Source organism: Symphodus melops (genome assembly GCF_947650265.1).
Source record: "Symphodus melops genome assembly, chromosome: 19".
Lineage (NCBI taxonomy): Eukaryota > Metazoa > Chordata > Actinopteri > Labriformes > Labridae > Symphodus > Symphodus melops.
Window position 1 is genome coordinate 2,780,114 of NC_136709.1, and position 21,453 is coordinate 2,801,566.

Sequence of the window (21,453 nt, forward strand, 5' to 3'; positions counted from 1 at the left end):
TTCGAGCTATTGCCGTCACTTATCTCTCCCCTCAGATCACACACATGCAGGGAAATAATCCGTGGCTGTGTGCTTTAAACTCTGACAGACACACTTGTTTTACACGCGCACACACACTCACACTCACCTAAAGACACACGTAGCCACTCTCCCTCTCTTTCTCACGCACACACAAAATGATAAAGTGACGCACATATAAAAAACGTAAGAGTCAGATGTTCAGTAAAATATAGAACAGATGTGTCGGCTGCTTATAGTGCTCCTTAAAGGTAAAAACACACACTTAACAATCTATGAAGAATGATATTCAGAATATGAATGATACGCCTCACACACACACTCAAACACACACATTCATAAATGCATGCATATTTGGACACGTTCCTGGATGGATGAACATCAGCAACCACTCTCAAACAATAGCATACATGTCTATACATACTGATGCACTCACAGTTCATTATACTGCAGGTTTTGAATGATAACGGAGCTATCGTTCCTGTCTGTTGCTCTTCAGAGGGCCGATGCATTCAGCATACAAAATCCACCAGCACATAAAGAAGAAGACACTGTTTAAGAACACCATGGACAAGCTTGTCTGTTTCATGTTCAAATATCCATTCACAAACAAGACAATAGGTTGTCTCCTGTGGTTAAGATCTTGTTTTTCAGATGTGTGTAAAGTGTTTAAAAACACACTCTGTGTACAATTATTGTCTTTTCAGTATCTTGTTATGTGGGCTACAAACTACAAGGTCTCCAGGCAGATTTTGAGTCTGATTCCCCTCTTTCCACAATCCCAAGCAGAATCCCGAGATTTTAATGGGACATCTCACCAGATGAGCTGTGATTCAATCTGCTCAGAAGGGCGTCAGGGCCACGCCGACTGCAAAACCTAAATATTACACATGTTCAAATTTTAGGATCATGTGGGGGAAACTCAGAGGACAGACGAACTCTCTCCTTGTGGATTGTCACACGACAAGGGAGATAGCCAATGGGGAAGCAAGCTGACGAAAGAAGAAAGAACGGCCGCAGTAAATCCATTTGTCACGTCAACATGTACGCTCCATGTAAACACCATCTTCACGTCTTTTTCCATAGTTTAACTTTTATCTTCTGGAACATTCGTGTAACTGTGAGAAATATATGTTGACTTCCACTTTTGGGCGTCTCTTATTGTTAGTGAATGGAGTCAGTTAGTTTGGAGAGCAAAGATTTGCCCAAATCAGCACACCACACACTGCAGGAACAAAACAGTTTCAATCCATGATTATCTGTCGTCGTCGTCGTATGTGAAGATTTTTAGTGTGCACTGATCTCCAGAAAAACCCCTTGGATAGCCGTTTCGACTCGCTAGTTTGTGACCAAGACATTGATTTCAGTCACTTTCTGATCTTCCCTTAATGCCTCCAATTTGTCAAGACTTTTCTAAAAATAGTAATAAAATCTATCCGATATCGTGTAGAGAAAATATTCTGTTTGAATTTTCTCCAAAGGACATTAACCCGTCTTTGAGCCGAGGCACTCCACGGCCACTTAAGGAACACTTCAAACTTTTTAGCAGTATTAAAGGCCAAGAACATCAAATTCAACAGTGTGTTGTTCATTTTGATGGGGCTTTAATGAAATCTGCAGTGCTCAGGGCTGCGAACTGTGCTGACAAGTAAATTTGTTTCTGTCATCAGTCCAGATTTTGAGCAAGTGAGAGCCCATGAGGTGTTCATTACATCAGTAGCTAAAGAATCATGTGGTCATCATGGGAAAATCTGCTTATGATTTTCTGCTTTGAATAAATTGTACAATTTGAGATAATATTGTGATGTCTTCTTATGAACACTGCCAAAGTAATAATGACAAAAAGTGTGTTTGATCAGCCAATACTACAAAACTATTAAAACTATCAATTCAAATGATTTAAACATTCTGAAAGAGATGCAGTCACTTCTCATCATAACATCAAACTTTGGATCCGACAGAGGTTCTATGCATTTTGATTACTGCCAAACATGAACATTTATACAGGTTTTTTTGTGCCGCAATGACCACAAAACTAAAGCTTTAACAAGTTAAAAGTGTCGTTAAAGTCACTATGTCCCCTTGAGGTTTAATGGAGTACAAGCATAATGGAAAATCAAAATTTAAAAAAGCGTTAACTGTTAACATAAATGCAAAACACCACCAATAAAATTCCCTTTGCCTCTACTTTGTAAGGCTGGAAGTAAAAGAGACAAAAACAAGACATTTTTAAAGTTCCCTTTTAACGTCATTCGTTGCAAGCTGTTGCAAACGACGCATTGTATTTTGGACCTCAAAACACAAAGCATGCAACGCGAGCGTTGTCTTTTCCAAGCTGCATGTTTGATTCCAGGAAGAACTTTGACCATTCTGTTTGATTCTCTGAGCTTCAAGTCCTGCAGCCTGCATGAGAGATCAAAACAGCAGACCACACAAGACACGCGAGTTCAGATTCACCAGCTCTCTCTGTCCGTATAGCTCCGTCTGTCTGTCATGGAGCTGCACAGAGCAGAATCACTGCGCTCGCTCCTCACATCAAAGCAACAGCACGACCAGGGTAAATGGTTAATGTATGTGGACTGATTGATACACAACCATCAACCAGTCGAGAGAAGCCACAACGTCTTGATCCAATATCATGTGTTTTTTCCCCTTACATTCTTCTTTATCTGGGCAGCCTTGACCGTTGCACCTTTGTTTGACCCTGTTGCAAAGCATTGGGATTAAACAGAAAGCGGACTAGAATCTTGGTAGCAGCGAGTTGTCCTAAAACTAAATAATTCTTTTTTGACTGGATTATGATCACATGAAGGGGCTGCATGGTGGTGCAGTGGTTAGCGCTGTTGCTTTATAGGCCGAGAAGGTCTGCATTTTCTCCTCCGTGCATGCATGGGAACCCCGGCTTCTTTCCACAGTCCAAAGACATGCTTGTTAGGTAAATTGGTGACTCTAAATTGCCAGTGGGTGTGCATTTGTGAGAGGCTGCTTGTTTGACTCTGGATGTCAACCCTGTGATTAACCTGTCCAGGATGTATGCCACCTCTTGTCCAATGACAGCAGGGAAAGGCTCCAGCCTGCAAATGAGAAAATGGGACATGTTATTTTATATTTTACTGAATAAAGAATGCCTAACATTACATTCATTTTTGATGTAAACTAAGATATTAACTGTGAGTGTCTAAAGATATTATAGAAATGATGCCTACAGAGAAAGACCTCAGAGAGATTCTTCTTTGGAACCCAAAAAGGACTAAATATTGCTCTCTCTTTGCTCGCTCGCTCGCTCTCATGAGGTTGCGGGGCCACCTTACCTTGAACATAATTTTGTGTGACTTTGATGTTCTGTATATAAAGATAAGATCAAAAACAGTATTTGTCACGCACTTTTTATACAAAAAGGGGAAACGTCCATGTTCTGACAGTTAAATAACAGTCTTTGTCAGGGAAGTCGTGTGCTTTGAAGAGAGTGATGTAAAGGCTGTCACTGCTTTGGGGGGAATAAAGATCTAAAAAGATACTTTTAATGGACTTTTTTGATCAGCTGCATTAGCCCTAAAAAAGTGTGTTGTGCCCATTGTTACTGAGCAGATTTGCATATATTTTTCTATATATATGTCCTGTGATAATAAATATGTTGTTGTTGTTTTCTCTTAATCCAGCTTATTTATCTCATATAGCAAGAGAGGCAAACATGTAAAAGTCTAAATGTAGTTCTTATTATTGTGGGTAATGTCAGCATTGTATGTCGGGGTCTGGCCCGTCACAGTGACCTGCATATTGTTTTGTCTGCAAGATCGACAGAAAATAAATCTGAATCCACATGAAAACTAAAGTGCAAAAACTGTAGTCCCATTAAATGTCTTATTTCTTGTAAAAAATGTGACATTACACAGAACATCAGCCACCTTCACCTGACGAGTCCAGATAAACATTTCATTTCAAGATATCCAAGAGCTAGAAAATTAGAATATCTGCCAATGTATTAAGTGCAATTTCAGCTTTTCTGTGAATGTAGAGTTTCTTGAAAAAAGCTCATATAAAGATCAATGACATTAATTTCTTACAAGAAATTGGAAAAAAATCACACAGATTGACCAATGTAGTTTTGAGTTTTTGCAATGAAGCTTTGTTATCCTAAGATAATTAGATAACATTTGTCTCAACAAGATATCGAAGAAAATGTGTCAACACCCCAAGAATACAACAGACTAAGGAGTAAATGAAATGCTTGGGTGCATGTCTGTTCTTCTGTAGTTTCCATGCTGTAACCTCAAGGCCTCTATTGGAGCTAATTATTTAGACAACAAAATCAAATAAAAAACAAACGTAGGTTTAATTTGACGAAATGACCCTTTAATTGCACACATTGATTTTGTAACAAAAAATGCTCATTTACTTAGTATTTCAGCCATTAGTGTGTATGTGAGGATGAGTGTGCGGTGCTTGACCCAACATGCACCCTCGTTGTTCCTATTTTTACTCGCACTTACTCACCCAAACTAATAAAAACAACATTTCACACGAAACACACACAATTAGCTCACATACAGATTCATATAACCACGCAGACAGAGACACACTCACAGACACACACTCACGCACACACACCTACACACACACACACACACACACACACAGACAGACTGCAGAGCTCTGCCAAATGATCGGGTCCTGAGAGGCAGTGGGTCTGACCTTGGCTGCCCTTGTGTATGCCTGACTCCAGCTGGGCGTCCATTAGAGGGCTCCACAACAGACGCCGGCCTCTGTTGAGAGCCAGGGGTCGAAAGCTATACACACACACACACACACACACACACACACACACACACACACACACACGTACACACATACACACACGCACACACACACACACACACACAAACACACAGGGACACACATATACGCACACACAGATAGGTGCAGACATCATCTGTGTTTGTAATCATGTTTTCGTGAGGGCATTTCATAAACATGCTCAAATGTAATGTTAATGCTTTAGATAAACAAAACACGCATACACATAGTCAACCGTGTGTGTGTGTGTATACGTATTTACCAGTGCATGTATGATGGAGGACGACAGTGACTAGGGGGCGGGGGACGCCACTTGTGACCACTGATTTGTAGCCTCAGCTGAAATGCTCAAACAGAACAGGTGTTGGTTTGTGATCTGTGAAAGTGTCTTTAAGGTCTCATATTCTGCCCTTTTTGGGGTTCATATATCTAATTTTGGTGTCTACTTCAGGACATTCACAATCACTAATGTTCAAAGAAAGGTTTTCATCTGCCTTTGTTTCTAACACCTAGAATACCCCACGAACAGAAAAAAAAAAAAAAAACAACCAGTCTGATCTGATTGGTCGTCTGAGTTGCTCTGCGTAATTGATTGCTACAGTCAGTCTTGTGCTTGCTCAGATGAGCCAATGGACTTGGATCAGTGATGTCTTTGTCTTGTGATGTCACAATGTTTACGTCGTAGGGCTAGAGGCCGAGCGTTTCATCGGCTATTGCTAATTTTGTAAATACATGTGCCTAAACAAGCACAAGACACCTGGAAAACACTAAAGACTAAAGAGCACCTAGAAAAATACCAGAAAAATAAGAATATACATACATCAACATTACTGAAAATAAATCTGTCCATTTTTTTTTTTAAGTTGTTGCCTTGTGATTTGCTTGTTTGTCAAAGCACCTCAGTGATCACAGTCATCGTATTGCATCAGATTGCATCGCCTAGCATCTCATAGCATCACGTAGCATCACATAGCATCAATCTTTTTTCCTTGTATGGTGTCACATGAAATCGTTACGTGTCATATTGTTTAGTAATTAGAGATAAGATCTAGTTCCTTGAGAAACCTACATGTAAGCTAGTCGACCAACATCCAAAATCCTCGCTCTGGACATTTTCCCTCCTACGTCTTATTGGTGTTTCCTTTCCAATTTCGCTAAAAAGACGAGAAATCTAATTTTACCTTGTCTGCTGTCTGCAGTGAATCCACTGAGCCAAAACAGTGTATGCTGCAGACACACAACCTCCCAGCATGCCATCTCTCTCTCTCTCTCTCTCTCTCTCTCTCTCTCTCTCTCTGTCTCTGTAAGCTGGTCAGCTCCAGCTCCACAGCCATCATTAAAGCGTTCTGGATGATCACACCCTTTAATTGGACTGTTCCAGCGGCCCGGGCTAAAATGGCGCCTTGTTAGCTCAGCTGCAGAGCGGAGCAAAGGCACAAACAAACAAGCAAACAAATGAGGATATATAAACAAACCACATGGAAGCTCACTTGGAACGTGAAACATGTAAGGATGCAGAGACGAGGGCGACCTGCAAACAGGAAGTGATAAAGAGACATGTAGCAAATGCATTGTACTCGACCCTGACGTTTTTATCTGCTGACTTCACTTTGAGGGATTCCTGGTGTTTTATTTCTCTTCAGAAACACATTTTTTTCCAGCCAAAAGTGGTTAATTTCACCAGCTTAGCTCTAAGAGGACCCTTAAATTGTGTTGCACAGTAGTAATTTGGTAGCCATTTAAAGGCAAATTAGAGTAAAATGACTACCAAGCCTTCATTAGTAGCACTGGTGGCTCCAGTGGGATATCTAAAAAAGGCAGTAATGTTGTCGAAACAAAGGATACCTTCTGTTTTTAGAGCAACTTTTGACAAGAAAACTGCTCTGATTCTGCATCATCCTGAACAACAGTTTACTCTCTCCCTCTCCTCTGTGGCGTTTAATTTGTAGGCGTGTGTATGTGCATTGTAATATTTTCCATTTAGTGATGAGGGACTTGGAGAATTCAGAAGGTCGTTTCGGTTTCACGCTTTGCTGAGGAAAAGCTGAGGACCATCTGACAGTAGTTGCTACGAGTCACCTTGGCGCTGCGTTTATCTTAACAGGGTGGCAGATAATTCAAGGATGTTAATGCAGCAGCATCGCCGGTTAAATCGAGAGCTTTAGGGTACAATGCTGCTTCTCTAATCCACCAGAGGCTGCACACGGCTGTTGCTTCATTGATTTTAAGATGACTGTTATGATACTTGCACATTAAGGATTCCAGCTGGAGAAGACTTGTTTCTCTTTCGTTTAACTCTCTCAGAGGAACTCTGCATCATACTCAAGGACGCCTCAGCAGTCAATGATTGTTGTACTGCTTGTTCTTGAAAATGCATGCCTAATGTGCAGTCTAACTAATCACATCATATAAAGCTCATTAACACCTAAAACTTCCAAAAGCACTGTTATTGCATTACTAGTGCTGTAGTACTCAAAATCAGCCCTGGTCTCAAGACTGGGTTCAAGACTACTTTATGCAGGTGTCGGTCTCGTATCCGAATCAAAAGCATTTTCACTCAGACTGAGCTGACTCCAGATTTTAAATCAAGAGCAACACTGAAAGGCTATTTTCTTCATGTGATTACTAAGAGAAATGTCAAATAACTTCACTTCATTTGATGTTTGATTTTTATCCCCCGGTTACGGCCACAACATTCCTGGTGTTACGTCAGTGACACGTCCCCTGCTCACAAGATAATAATAGTTCTGTGATATTAATGACTTTGGTCTTCATTCTGACACGGCCTCAATCCCTAGATGTCTTAGTCTCGTCTTAGAGTACAGTGGTCTCGGTTAATGTGTCTTGACTACAAGCAGTACCATGAGTAACAGTTCAATAATTAATATTGGTTTTCTGTGTTTTTATAAAGCGTGCCATGTAAGCAAAGGTTTCATACAAAAAAAATATTTCAACCCAGGCTATACCAAGGATTTGGCTTTCTGAAATGTAGACCTAAAGGAATTTATTCATCATCTTACAACACAGGATGACACAATGATAGATAGATAGATAGATAGATAGATAGATAGATAGATAGATAGATAGATAGATACTTTATTGATCCCGAGGGAAATTCAAGAAATGTAGCCGCTTTCTACTTCAGGTGTTGTACTTAAACAGACAAACAGTTTGTTAAACAGCAGTAGCTAAATGCCTGCGACCCATCCTGGCTCTTGGGATTTGTTTGCAATAAATGGGTCTTAAATTTGATGCAGATTTTAAATTGAAACGTTTTGTCAGGTCTGTGCTGAAGAGGAGAAGAAAAGCATTGTTAGTTTGGATGGTAGTGGTATAAAGCATCCAAAGATGACTTGAAATCTAAACACTGCTAACCTTCAACAAAACAGCATCTGGCAAATCTGCCACTCACCTGCTTGATGTTGAACAGATTGTTAGTTGCATTGGGGATAAAATAAGTCAGCGTCAGATTACTGGAAACTGTAGTTGGGATGAATAAATTCTGTTTGTGTGTTCTCTCCATAAGACATGTATTCCCTGTATTTGCCAAAGCATGCAGATATGATGTGACTGGTCAACACTGCTAACTGAAACAGGATGACTTTCTGCACTAAAATCCAAATTGTATTAGTATGTTTGGTTTGGAGAAGTCGTGATCAGGACTCTGTTGTAGTGCTCCCCATGTTGTGCACAAAACAGGACACCTAATTCAGGGCAGAGAGAGAGAGAGAGGGAGAGAGAGAGAGAGAGAGAGAGAGAGAGAGAGAGAGAGAGAGAGATGATCTCTCCCTCCCTCCCTCCTTCCATTCCTTCCTCTGAATCTCTGACCTTCTCCAAATGTGCAGAAGAGAAGAGAGCAAGGAAAGAGAGGCCATTTATGTGCTACTCTCCCCCTCAATCCCACAACCAGCACCACAATCATCATCACCTATGTGGGGCAGTGAAGCTGCAAGGTGAGAGCGCTGCCAACATCTCAGCTTTACAATCGAACCTGCCCATTCTCTGCACTCCCATTGTCCATCCACATACACTGTGCACCTGAATATACAGTTAAAAACACACACAAAAGCAGATTAAACATCACATGAATTCAGCACACACACACACTCACACACACACACACAGTTAGCCATCCAGGTCTCTGCTGATCTTCTGAAGCCACACACAGCCAAATCTGTGTGTATATACACACGTGTGTGTGCGTGCGTGCGTGCGTGCGTCTGTGGGCGGTGCGAGAAGCATGCATGCCTAGCTGATCACACTGTGCAGGGGCCTCCCAGACAAACTGTCATCACCAATTAGCACAACTGATAACAACTGACATCCCATAATGTAGACACACTTTCACAGAAGCCTTCAGTTATTTTGAATGTACGTACCAATGAAAACAGAAGTCCTGGCTCACAAAATGAAAGAACCCTGCTAATTTAAGGGCACAAGACTACAAAAAAACCCAGTATTTTTCTTTCAAGATTGTAACCTTTACATTTCAGAGGGCTCATGATTTTAGTTTTAATCCCACCACATAATATTATGGGATTATTGTTTCTATTTTCAGAGTTTTATCAATCTTTAAAAGATCAGCTTTTAAAATATACCACATGATGTACGATCAGTTGTTAATATGTTAATACTCCACCCAGCCAGCTCCAACATCCAATTAAGCTTTTATGTTCATGATTTAATAATGACATATGTTATACTAAACACATCATACATGAGCTCCATCTAAACCAGAGATTGGAAGGCTATCACTTTAAAAGGAATCAAATATTAACTTGGACTGTGATATCTTCTCTTGGTCACCTCCTATCAGCTGCAGCGTTCCTAGCTTTATTAGCAAACGGCTAACTGCTCCAATCCGCCCTTAAGTGTCCCTCCCCAGAAGCTCACATCTTTCCCATTCTGATGGTTGGACAAGGTCCAGACCTGCTGACGTGGAAAACAATAACCATACTGGGCTCTGGACTTGTATGTGAAAGTGTGTGCTGTTAATGTGTGGCGTGTGGGGTGGGGCAATGGGGTGTATACGAAGGGGCTTGGGGCCACTTCTGTTGGAAAAGACTTCATCCTCACTGCCATATATAAATAGCCCTGTCCTGGTTTGGTTGCTGGCACCCTCTAAAAAGCACACACACACACACACACACACACACACACACACACACACACACACACACACACACACACACACACACACACACACACACACACACACAACCCTAACCCCGATCCAGTTGCTACTGTGCAGTCTTTCTGTGTGGTTTGGCTGCCCTTCAAGAAGTGTGTGTGCATATTTGGGAATGGGTGTCTGTTGAGCTGTCTCTAACTGACCCTCTGTGTGTGTGTGTGTGTGTGGGTTTGGGTGTGTGGTTGTACACTTTAATGCCCTGTTTGGCTCTATCTGCAAACAGATGGAAAAAAATTGGTTAACTGCTGTAAATTACGAGTTTACGCGTGTTTACACCTGTATTTCTGCAGAAATGGGCTCGTAAACACATGCGCGCGCACACACACACACACACACACACACACACACACACACACACACACACACACACACTCAGGTACCCATCCATGAAGCACACACACATTCACACATGTGCAAGTACTGAGAGCATATTTCACCATATTTCTGTGGTGCATAAAATAATTCATAGTTTTTTTCCCTCCTAACTCAACTTTTTGTCTCTGTCTTGGAGGGGATGTGAAGTTCTCCAAAATCTCCTCTAATCCCTGGCAGGTTTTCTGTTTCCTCTGCATCACAGCCATATTGTCCTAATCTTAAAGCCTCTCACAGAAGCGCTGGAGGCTCCCTCTCACACGTCGAAGGGCCAGTAAACCGCCGAGCAGCTTGATGGGATGTGGTTTGAGAGAGTTAGACAGGGAATAAAATGGTATGAGATATCACTTCAGAGCGTTCAGAGAGCCGGTTACAGCAACAGTGCAGCTGTGAAGGGTGCAGACATACAGAGCTATAATCCTGACCTCACAGAATGTGTCTGACTGCAGTTCAATGTCAGAGAAATAACCATGAAGGTTGAGCAGATTGAGCTCTTGATTTCTGGTAAACACATGCAACCTTGTAAAATATTGAGAAAAACAAAACAAAAACCAAACGTAGACATGCAGTCTTCTTTCTCTCGGGATGAATGTGGTGATTTTTGTCCCGTCGTTTATTACTGATTACAGTCAAAGGAATAACTTAGCATGTGAACATGCTATCTAAGTCAGTAGACATAGACATGGTGGATATGGAAGTATTGGGACACTTTGTGATGGTCATACTGTTTCATGAAAAGTGACATATTGTGATTCTGACGACAGGGACTTATGTTATGTCAACCCATCTGAAATGAAGTCATCAATAATTCATGACATGATGCAACACATAATAGACAGCATGCATTCTGTATTTGCAGAACTGCAGTTACAGCCTAAAAACTTTTTTCCTTATTGTTACTTAATGCCGTCAGTTTTAGAGGAAGAATGTGTGACTTTATGATCCAGTAGATGGTTGGTGCTCGCCCTTGAGCACCAACGTTAAACCAAAACAAACTTCTGTTTAGTGACGCCTTCATTATATTCTCAACCCTCCGCTCTCCTCCAGCGGCACACCTCCATCCCCTCTCCAGTCAAGTTTGCATGAAGGAGTTATCAATTAGAACATTTAAGCATCATTAAGCACGTTATCATTGTTAGCATGCTTTCGTTAGCCCCTAGCTTCATATTGCACATGGATTAACACTGTGACTGTGACTGTGATCTAAATGCACATCTGTTTACATGACTCCAACAACATCTTCAGTTGTCCGTCTTTTTATACAGCAATGCTTGATTCTGGGGGGCAATATTATTTAAACAGGAAAGAGAACTGGGGCAGATATCAGGCTTTTTGTTTCCTCTGCATCACAGCCATAATGTATTAATCTGACCTTCTCGCAGAAATATCAAATGAGATTACAACCAAGCTTCAGTATTTGAAGAGATTGTAGTGAGAGTATGCTGGACTAGTGATGTTGGTCATTTATTTGTATGAAGGAAATGTTATTCCTACTTTGTGTTCCTTTCTTTTATCTTGTATGATTTTCTTTGTTTTTTTTACATTTTACACATTTTGGTAAAAATAAAATATAATAATATTTATCTACATGCAATTGCTCTGTAGCCTCAGGCTCATTCTTCAGAAGACACATATTTACACACACACACACATTCACACACACACACACACACACACACACACACACACGTTCCTGATGAGCAACCCCCATACCCTCTGACCCCAGTGAAGAGCAAGTGCCAAGAGTGTGTGTGTTTGTGTGTGTGTGTGTGTGTGTGTGTGTGTGTGTGTGTGTGTGACTGACTGACTCGTCTGTCCCTGCAGCCGTCTGGCACCATTGCTAATGACCATTGCTGTTGCCAAGATACTGACTCTCTAGTGTGTGTGTTTGTGTGTGAGTCTGTAGATGCTTACGCATTTTTTTCTGATTCGTATACAACCTATTTCTGTCCTCCGATCTATACATTTGAACTTTTAACCTCCCCATGCCTGCTGTCAATCAAAAACACCCTCCTACACTGACAGATAAGGTGCTGTTACAGTGCAGAGGGCCTCATTGTGAATTCTCATCACGGGTTGAAGAGTGACTCATTGGTTGTGGGGGTGGATCGTTTACATGGGGAGTCCAGGGTCCTCCCCCAGAAAACAAAGGAGATCTTAAAAAGAAAACTGTTTTACACTTTGCAGTTTGGTCTGTTAAAATGAAAAATAAATAATTCACACAAGTCAAAGACAAGCAGAAAGCCATCTGACCTGTGGGGGAGCAGAAAAAAGGATCTAAAACTTACTGCATGCATAATATCGCACATACTGGAAATATTAAGAGTTCAGTTCAGTTTACATCATTGCAAACTATAATGTTGGAATTATCTCCAAACTTTTCATTATGAGCACACATACACTATTTAACACCACTTTTTTTTTTTTTTGAGAAGGTAACATCCATTAAAAACAGTACTGAGTTACCTTCTGATTTTCTGTTTGGGGAGTTTGGTTGAGCACAGTTTAGCACGGTAAACCCTGATTTAATATGTGTTTCAAAAGCCAAGATTAAAATAACTAAATAAAATGAAGAACACAGTAAACAAATCAGACGTCTGCGTAACTGAAAAAACAGCCTTGAAATTACTTTCTCAAAATCTACAGTATACTTAAACACGGCCTGTTTGGAGTTTGTCTTTTACTGCCACCAATCAACATGCTTCTGTATCCTTTAAATGTTTACTTGGCACCCCAAAAGAAGGGTAGAAAAAAAGCAGGACTGTATGGATCTGTGATTTTGGTATCATTCCTAATTTTTGACAGTGGTAACGCCAATAAATGCATACCGATTAGAACTGGACTGCTTGGTAGAGACGTGGCTTAAGCGATGTCATAGCTGTTAAAGGTCACAGGCAGAGTGCATAGAGCAGGTAACAGAAGTGATACTATTGGATAAAATATATTCTGTATGAATGAATAAAACAAGCAGTGCATGACACATAGTCATCCCAACTTAACTTTTTTTTTCTTTAGACTTTACATGGTGACTCAAACACACATGCATGCACACCAACATCTGCCCACTCATGGAAAGATATGCTTTGAGTTTCAAGGGCCCTTTTTAAAAACAATAAAGTCAAACATTAACTTACTCAAACACTATAAGAACCTAGAGAATATTGTTACCACCCACATGCATGCACATACAACACAACTCAGTAATAACAATAAAATGCGAGTTTCCTAAAAGTTACTGTATAGTACTGGAGGTGGAATCCCACACAGGCACATTTGATATTTAAATGCACACAGTCAAAGGCTCCTCTCCCACCACACATATTGCATTTTACAGCTCAACCGCAAACTTTCATAAGTGAAATGAAATTATTTCTGAGAAGAAAATGTGAGTTCACCATGATGTGTGCAAAGACAAGCTCCACATGTTCGAACTCGTTCTGATCATAAGGAAAACTCAATTTGAACATTTTGATATTACTATCTGATGCATCTCATCCATGTCAGCTGACACGTTTCTTTTATAACAGGGGAGTGCTGTTTCCCAGTTGTCCCAAATCATTTCAAATGAATTCTCACTTTTACTTCTGACATCTGCAAAAACTTTTCAAGGAAATCAAAACGTAGTTTCTGGCCTTAAATACATGTTATCATTTTACGTAGGTTTAAAATATATATATGTTTTTCTCTTTTGGAAATTTTTGAAAACAACTGTAGGTGTTTTAAGGACCAAACTGTTTTGGGGACGTTTTGAAGAACTATCCACAAGGGCGTTCCCTGAGATCTCCACACCACGGGGCTTTTTTTCTCTGCATTCACATCGCCATAGGCCTCGCTTGTCAACAGCCAAGGCAGTCAACTGCTCGGCACCATTAGGGGTCCCCTGAGGATTCACAAACTTTAAACCACAGCAGTGGCCCATAATGTGCAAATTTTGCAGCCTCCCTAAGGGGGCCCCATTTAAAGCATTCACACTTGTTGCCTTGATTTGTCGGTGAAAGTCAACCAAGAAAAACGAAGAGGAATGATCTGATAGGAGAGAAACAGAAAAAGAAAAAAGAGAGAAAGATGAGTAAAAGTTGGAACATTGCAGACATAGCATTGATAAATGCAGGTTGTAGGGCCCACAGTTAGTTTTGCCTGGGGCCCCACCATCCTCTAGAAACTCCACTGGCCATCATGATGGTTGATGTGAAGCATAAACTAAGATTTAGTATATTGATTCTCTCTCTAAAAAAAAAAAAAGTGCATAAGGAAGTGATTATTGTTTGTACAACATAGTAGCTCCTAATCAGCAAGAAGAGTGAAATGCTTCAAAGAATACATGTGTGGAGTATTGATGCATGAAACAAACTACTGTGCTTAAGCTTAAGGGAGGGTGTGGATGAGACGTTTCTCTTTTAAAGGGGCCATGTTGTAAACAGCTGTTTACGCTTTTCTCTTTTATTTCCTAAATGCTTGTAGCCTTGACGCACTCTTAAAAACAGATGCACTCTTGCGTTATTCCACTGAAGCAAGATGTAGGGAAATGAAGTGATGAGAGGGAGATTAAAAAAGAAGAAGACAAAACGTGCTTCTTGTTGGGAATCAATAATAAAGGTAAACAAGCAGCGAAGTGTAAATAACTACAAGCATTCATCTGCTCAACATTCACTGAGAAGCAAACAGATGCTGAATTAAAGTAACAATGATGACATTGATTTATGTTTCTGCTGTCTGTGTGTATGTGTTTGACTGTGTGTTGGAATGTTGTCCTTGTATTGTGTGTGTGTGTGTGTGTGTGTGTGTGTGTGTGTGTGTGTGTGTGTGTGTGTGTGTTTGCGTGTGCGTGTGTCGGAGGAAATGAGGTGACCTGCAGTGTGAACGCACTTGGACAGAATGCCACGTCAGATGTCTGGGGAGAGTTGGCCAATCAGTTCACCTGTCTGTCTGCTGCAGCCCAGACACACACACACACACACACACACACACACACACACACACACACACACACACAAGCAAGATTTAATACACATGTAGAAACACACTTAACTATGAAGCACAGCCCACAAGGAAGGACACATTTTTGCACACATTTGAGCAGTCAACATGAAATATGAAATTGCTAAGCTGATAAATTTAACACACACACACACACACACACACACACACACACACACACACACACACACACACACACACACAGCAGTGACTCAGACAGCTATGGCTTTCACTGACGGGGAGGAAAGGTTGTGCTGGCGTTTCTGTGTGTGTATAAACCATCTGCAGCTATATACTGATACCAAGCCGCTATAGGAACAAGTCTGTATGAATCATACAGAGAAGAAGAAAATGAGAGAAAAGGAGTGCAGGGAAAGAGGGAGGGAGGGACAGATTGATCAGGGGAGGAAGGAAGAGCCGCCAGGATGAAAGGAAACACACAGAAAGGCAGAAGAAGGAAAGGAAGAAGGAAAGGGACATGGTGGCCAAGATGGAGAACAAACAGAGAGGGAATCAGTGAAGGCAGGGAGGATGGAAAGAACAACAATATATGACATTATAATGGAATGATTAACAAATTAATTAAAAGAGTCATCGTAGACTAAGCTTCTGAATGTTTAAAAAGAGAAAAACTCTTCGAGCTCCACTGAGAACCTGCCTGTTTGTCTATGCATTAGTTCAATAAGAGGTGTGATTGGCAGAGCTTAAAGAAGGTGGCCTTGTGGGTAATGTAAGCATACCTTGGGTGTCGAAGATATATGCAGGGTCAAGTACAGTGATTATAAAAAGGGCTGTGCTGTTTTTGCTGGAAACATTATACCATGACCTCTCATGGCCATTCTTTGTCGGTTAGTTAGGAAGCTTGTTAGCATTTATACGACAGGCTAAGCTAACTGATTCCGTCTAAATTGGTCTTTCATCTTGATTTTGTCAAAAAAAAGGCTGTAGAGAAGAAGAGACACTTACCGTAAATTCCGGACTATAAGCCGCTACTTTTTTCTCACACTTCGAGCACTGCGGCTTCTACTCCGGTGCGGCTAATGCATGGATTTTTTATGGGGGACAATGAGCTTCTGCCGCAAAAACATTTGACTTCGTCACGTCGGATCTTAATATCAGTCATTTTGCGCTTCATGCACGCACCCTCATGATGGAAAACACACGGAGAAATGCATATGATGCAGCTTTCAAGTTAAAGGCGATCGACCTGGCTGTCAAAGAAGCTAACAGAGCTGCTGCACGTTAAGATGACACTGACAGCGACAACAGAGACTGAGGAAGTGAGTAATGAAGTCATTCTGAGGCAGTGAATGGATGGACTTTTTCTTGTGAAATATATTACGGTCATCTTTTTCATCAGCCGTGTTACAGACACCGTCGGCTAGGCTTCGTATTGTAACGGTTCATGTTTAAAGTCAGTAGTTGATAATGTGTTCATAATTCCGATTATGTGGAGAGTCAGTGAATGCAACAGCGAGAACGTGTTGAGTGGCTGTATGAGAGAACGCTGGGGGAGAGAGTTGGATTGTTACAGCAAGTTATGTGTTGCTCTCTGCTGTAAACGGCGTGGTCACGGCCGACAGTGATCGGGTGAAATAGCTCTTGTTATAGCGTGGACACCTGCGGCTTATAATCAAGTGCGGCTTATATATGTACAAATACATTTATTTACTTATTTTTAGCCGGTGCGGCTTATATCCAGGTGCGCTCAATAGTACGGAATTTACGGTAATTAATCCTGCACAGGGAAGTTACATTTGACCCTGTGTTCTTCAGGACTCTACGCATGCGTGCACTAATAGGATCCTATATGGACATGCACTAATGGAGGGGGTGCGTTGCACAACGGCACCTTCGCAGTGCTCATGAGTGTGAACTGGCACCTCTCAATCTATCTGACCAATTTCCAAACTTCGTTCTCACCAGGACTTAAAACTTCGACCCTCTGGTTCCCAACCAGGTCCCTACAGGCAGAGCTACTGCCGTCCCCAGAGGATCAGTATTATATGATTAAAGCCTCTGTGAGGAGTTTTCAACTGGTTATGAAACAGACTGATATTAATACTAATGCCTTTATATGAGTCATGATATGGAAAAAAAGCAACAGAACCCAAGGGCAGAATCTAACCACAAATATTTATTTGAACAAAATAAGAAGTGTCTCCTCTTTCTAAGCTTTCTCTTTTCATAGTCCAGAAAAACAATTCCACAAAATGTTAAACAAACTACTGAGAGCCGCGAGGACAAAATACAAAGATGACAGAGGAGCACGGGTAGGTAGACGTAATTGACTGACACAGAAGGGAGGGAGCACAAAGATGAAATACAGAGTGTAAAGACACAGGTGTGTGAAAGTGATCATTGTGGAGGGAAAACAAGAGGATTTAAAAACAAGACAAGAAGAAGGAAACAGCAAAGAATAAAACCTACTGGAGAAAAAGATGAACATCAGATAATAAGATTGACTATTTCTTTATTGTTATTTTTGATGCCTGTAACTGAACTACTGCCACAGAGCAGAGCAAGAGGAGCACCTGCCAGAGTCAACATCAGTCTAAACTAAAGCTTTAGAATTGGCACGCTTTGATGGCTGACATTGACTTTTTTGTGAGCTAAAAAGTAAACAACATACGACATGGTCCTTGGTGCTTCAGTAATCTAATCTGGATCAAATTTCATTTGAAATCGACTGATCCACATAAATTAGGGGTCCGTCTCCAGTCAAAACATCTGGTTTTATCAAATGAAGTCATTTTCAGTCTCAGGTGAGTTTGATGCAGAGCAGCTCTGTGTGACATGCTGTGCTGTAGATCTCCTGATCCGTCCTCTGAGGAACGCCTGCCGCTGATTCTGTCGACATCACACAGAGACCTTATGTTTAAACCTGCACTGCAGCTGCACAGAGAAAAAAAAAACTTGCCCTTCACTTCCTCCAAACTCTGCAGCAGAAAACACAGCAGCGTCCCACCCTCCTCCTGCCTGCCTTCTGTCTCAGCTCAAACTCTCTGTGAAGGAGGAGCAGGAGGCTGCTCCACTCATGAATAGTTGAAAACCTGTGCTGGCAGTGGATCCTGAGTCCATCTCTCCCACTCTTCTGTATTTTGTATGGCTTTCGAATCATAATGTCTGCTTATGTTGTGATCATTATCTCTCTGACTGATTCCACTCTAATTGGTAAGATGTTCATCGTCTTTGTACCCCAAAACTTGCATGGACTTCCAGGCCTCTAATGTAGGGATAAGAAGACTCGTTAGAAAAGCTCAAGGCAGCAGCCCTCCAAAGTGAAACTTCTGATGGATAGTCTAGGCTAGTACTTGCACAGCATTGCTTACTTTAAAACACAAATCCAACATCGTGCACTCGAGAGCCATCAGTTCCTTCCAGAGCTTCTGCACTGAACTATTAGATATTTATACTTGAAGGACAAGAAACCAGAGCAAAGAAAGTCTTGATTAGGTTCCAGGGTTGAGTCTCTCAAAGTTGACTTCTAATAATATTCAAATATGGGCACTTGTTTTATTTTTTGTTTTATTCAACCTATCAAAAGATACCAAAAGTTATAAAATAGTTTCAGTACAGACACTCAGCCAGCATCTGCAATGCAGACTGTAATGGCTGCAGGCGAATATGTCCAATCAAAGACCTTCAACTAAAAGTTCTTGTTGTGAACTTGAAGTATTTATCAGAAAAGCTCTGATACAGTAAATACTTCAAGCTCCTTACAACATAACAGAGAGAATCGCTGAAGAGACTGACTGATAGATCCCTCAAGGTAAGGGCTTTTTGTCCGACCAGAAATATCTGAGACTCCATTCACAAAACATTTTCTTCAGTCTATCATTTTACCTCGCAGAACACGGAGTTGTTGGTCCGTAGCTTCCTCGTTTGGTTTCTTTCTCTTATTGTGTGACTTTGGGCTTTTTAAAGACACTATTTGTTTAACAAACAATATTAGAAAAAAACCTCATTGACTGAACTGCTGATCGGACCACAAGCTTCTGAAAAATGTCACCACTCGAGTTCACTTCTCCGTAAGACTTCCTGTGAGCTTGTATCTATGAATGAGTTTAACAAAATGTGCTGAAGCTCTATCAAACGTAGCACATGAATGCACACTGTCACTGAAATTAAAGTACTGTCTTTCCTTTAACACAGACATAGTAATGCTTTAATATGGGCACAGTGATCATTACCACATGAACCAGAACATCAAAACAACACCAGAATTAAAAACCTGCTTTTTAACCACAGCAACAACAATTACAAGTCCTGGGCAGACTTTGTTGTGTAACGTGTTGAATTGTATCGCCAAAACTAGCAAGCACCTCCTGCACACTGATGTACCCAAAATAGATATTTAAACTATTCCATCTCAGTTATCACTTTCAGTTAATTTTAATGGACCAGTGCTCTCTTCTTTTTTTTTACTCTTTTTTTGTTGCACCTTTGGTTCAAAAATATGACTGAAGGTTTGTGTTCTTTTCCTTTTTTTAAACTTTGGTGCTTTTTACCAGAAGCGTATTGCTGCCACTCTGGAATATTAATGTAATGTAATCAATATCACGTTATAATGTGTTGTGTTCATTGTGTCACGGCTCTGGCTGTGATCCTGTGTATTCTTGGTTCCCTTGTGTCTCCTCACCCTTTGTCTGTCTGTGCGTGTGTCTCTAGAGGGCGTGGCCTCTTCAGTCGATAACCTGCTGGTGGCATCAAACACCTGCAGCTCATCATCTCATCCGCTTCAGTACAAACCCCTGGCTCCAACTCTGCTCATTGCCAGATTATTCCGTCTACTGAAGGGATTTTCGCCTGTGGAGTCTGCTCCACCAACAAACACATTCTCTGTCCAGATACGACCAGCCAGTCAGTCATCCCTCCACCAGCACCAAGCCCTGCAATAAGACTGCCGTGTCTGCTTTTAGGTCTACAATATGCAAACATAAACACATTGATCTGAACATAAATGTATCACGTTACACCTTTATCCTGAGCCTTATTTGTATACGTGGCAGCAATATAGGTCTGATCTTTTTGATGCCATTCATCATTATAACAGTGGACTCCTTTTAAATCTAAAAGTACCAAAGTACAAGATTTTGACAATCTTAAACCTCAAAAAATATTCCTAAAGCTTGCATACTGTAGGAGTGACATTTTGTCTTCTAAAACTGGGACACCATTTGCTTTATTATCCCCAGTTCTTCTTCTACTCTATCATTTTCTGTACTTCAGAGTGAGTGGATGAAGCTAAAAATGCATCTATCTCACTCGATAGCTGCCCAGCAGGACCTCATGCCAAAAGCTTCACCCCACCAGCGCAGACTTGCTGGGACCCCCAGTGGAGCGACAGAGAGGAAAGAGGTGTTGGAGGTCGGAAGGAAAAGAGGATGGAGGAAGAGAGAGGTTATGATTGCCAGGCAGCGTGGAGCCGGTAATTACAATGTTGTGTTCGCTGACTCCGTCTCTCCATCACTCTCTTCACTCTCTCCGCCATTCACACCATCCTGTCTTACATGCCTATGTGCTCAAGGTTAATGGAGAGTCGGGGGGGTGGGGGGCAATCGGCTAAATAAAGACACACATACACATGACACATACAGAGACCTGACTCGGCTGTGTGCCTGAGAAGAAGGGACTCATAGAAAGCGTGGCAGTTTCTCTACATTGTATAAGTACATGTGTTTTCATTGACAACGGTTGACTCAGAAGCCTGTGCAAAGATTACACAACAAACATTAGAAATGGCCAAAACAGCATAACTCCTGTTTATGTGACAACAACAGTCTATCAGTCACCGAATTCACGTTGAGGCCATTTTTCAGAGAGGCTCAGGGTGAGAAGTTTGAGCAGTGTTTAGTGAAGTTTGTGTCAACACGGCTTAACAGACTTGAAACTTGATTTTCCCAGGAGGTGCCATGCTCCCTCTGCAGCTAACAGACTAAAATCCGTTTTATGGTCCTCGTCAGGACTTGAGCTGGGGACCCTCTGGTTTCAAACCCAAGTCCTTATGGACCGAACTGCTACCGCCTCCATTAGTTAGTGCGCTCTTCTAGTCATAGCGTTGCTCTTCCCGCACTATGGGAACAAAGCGACTTCACATT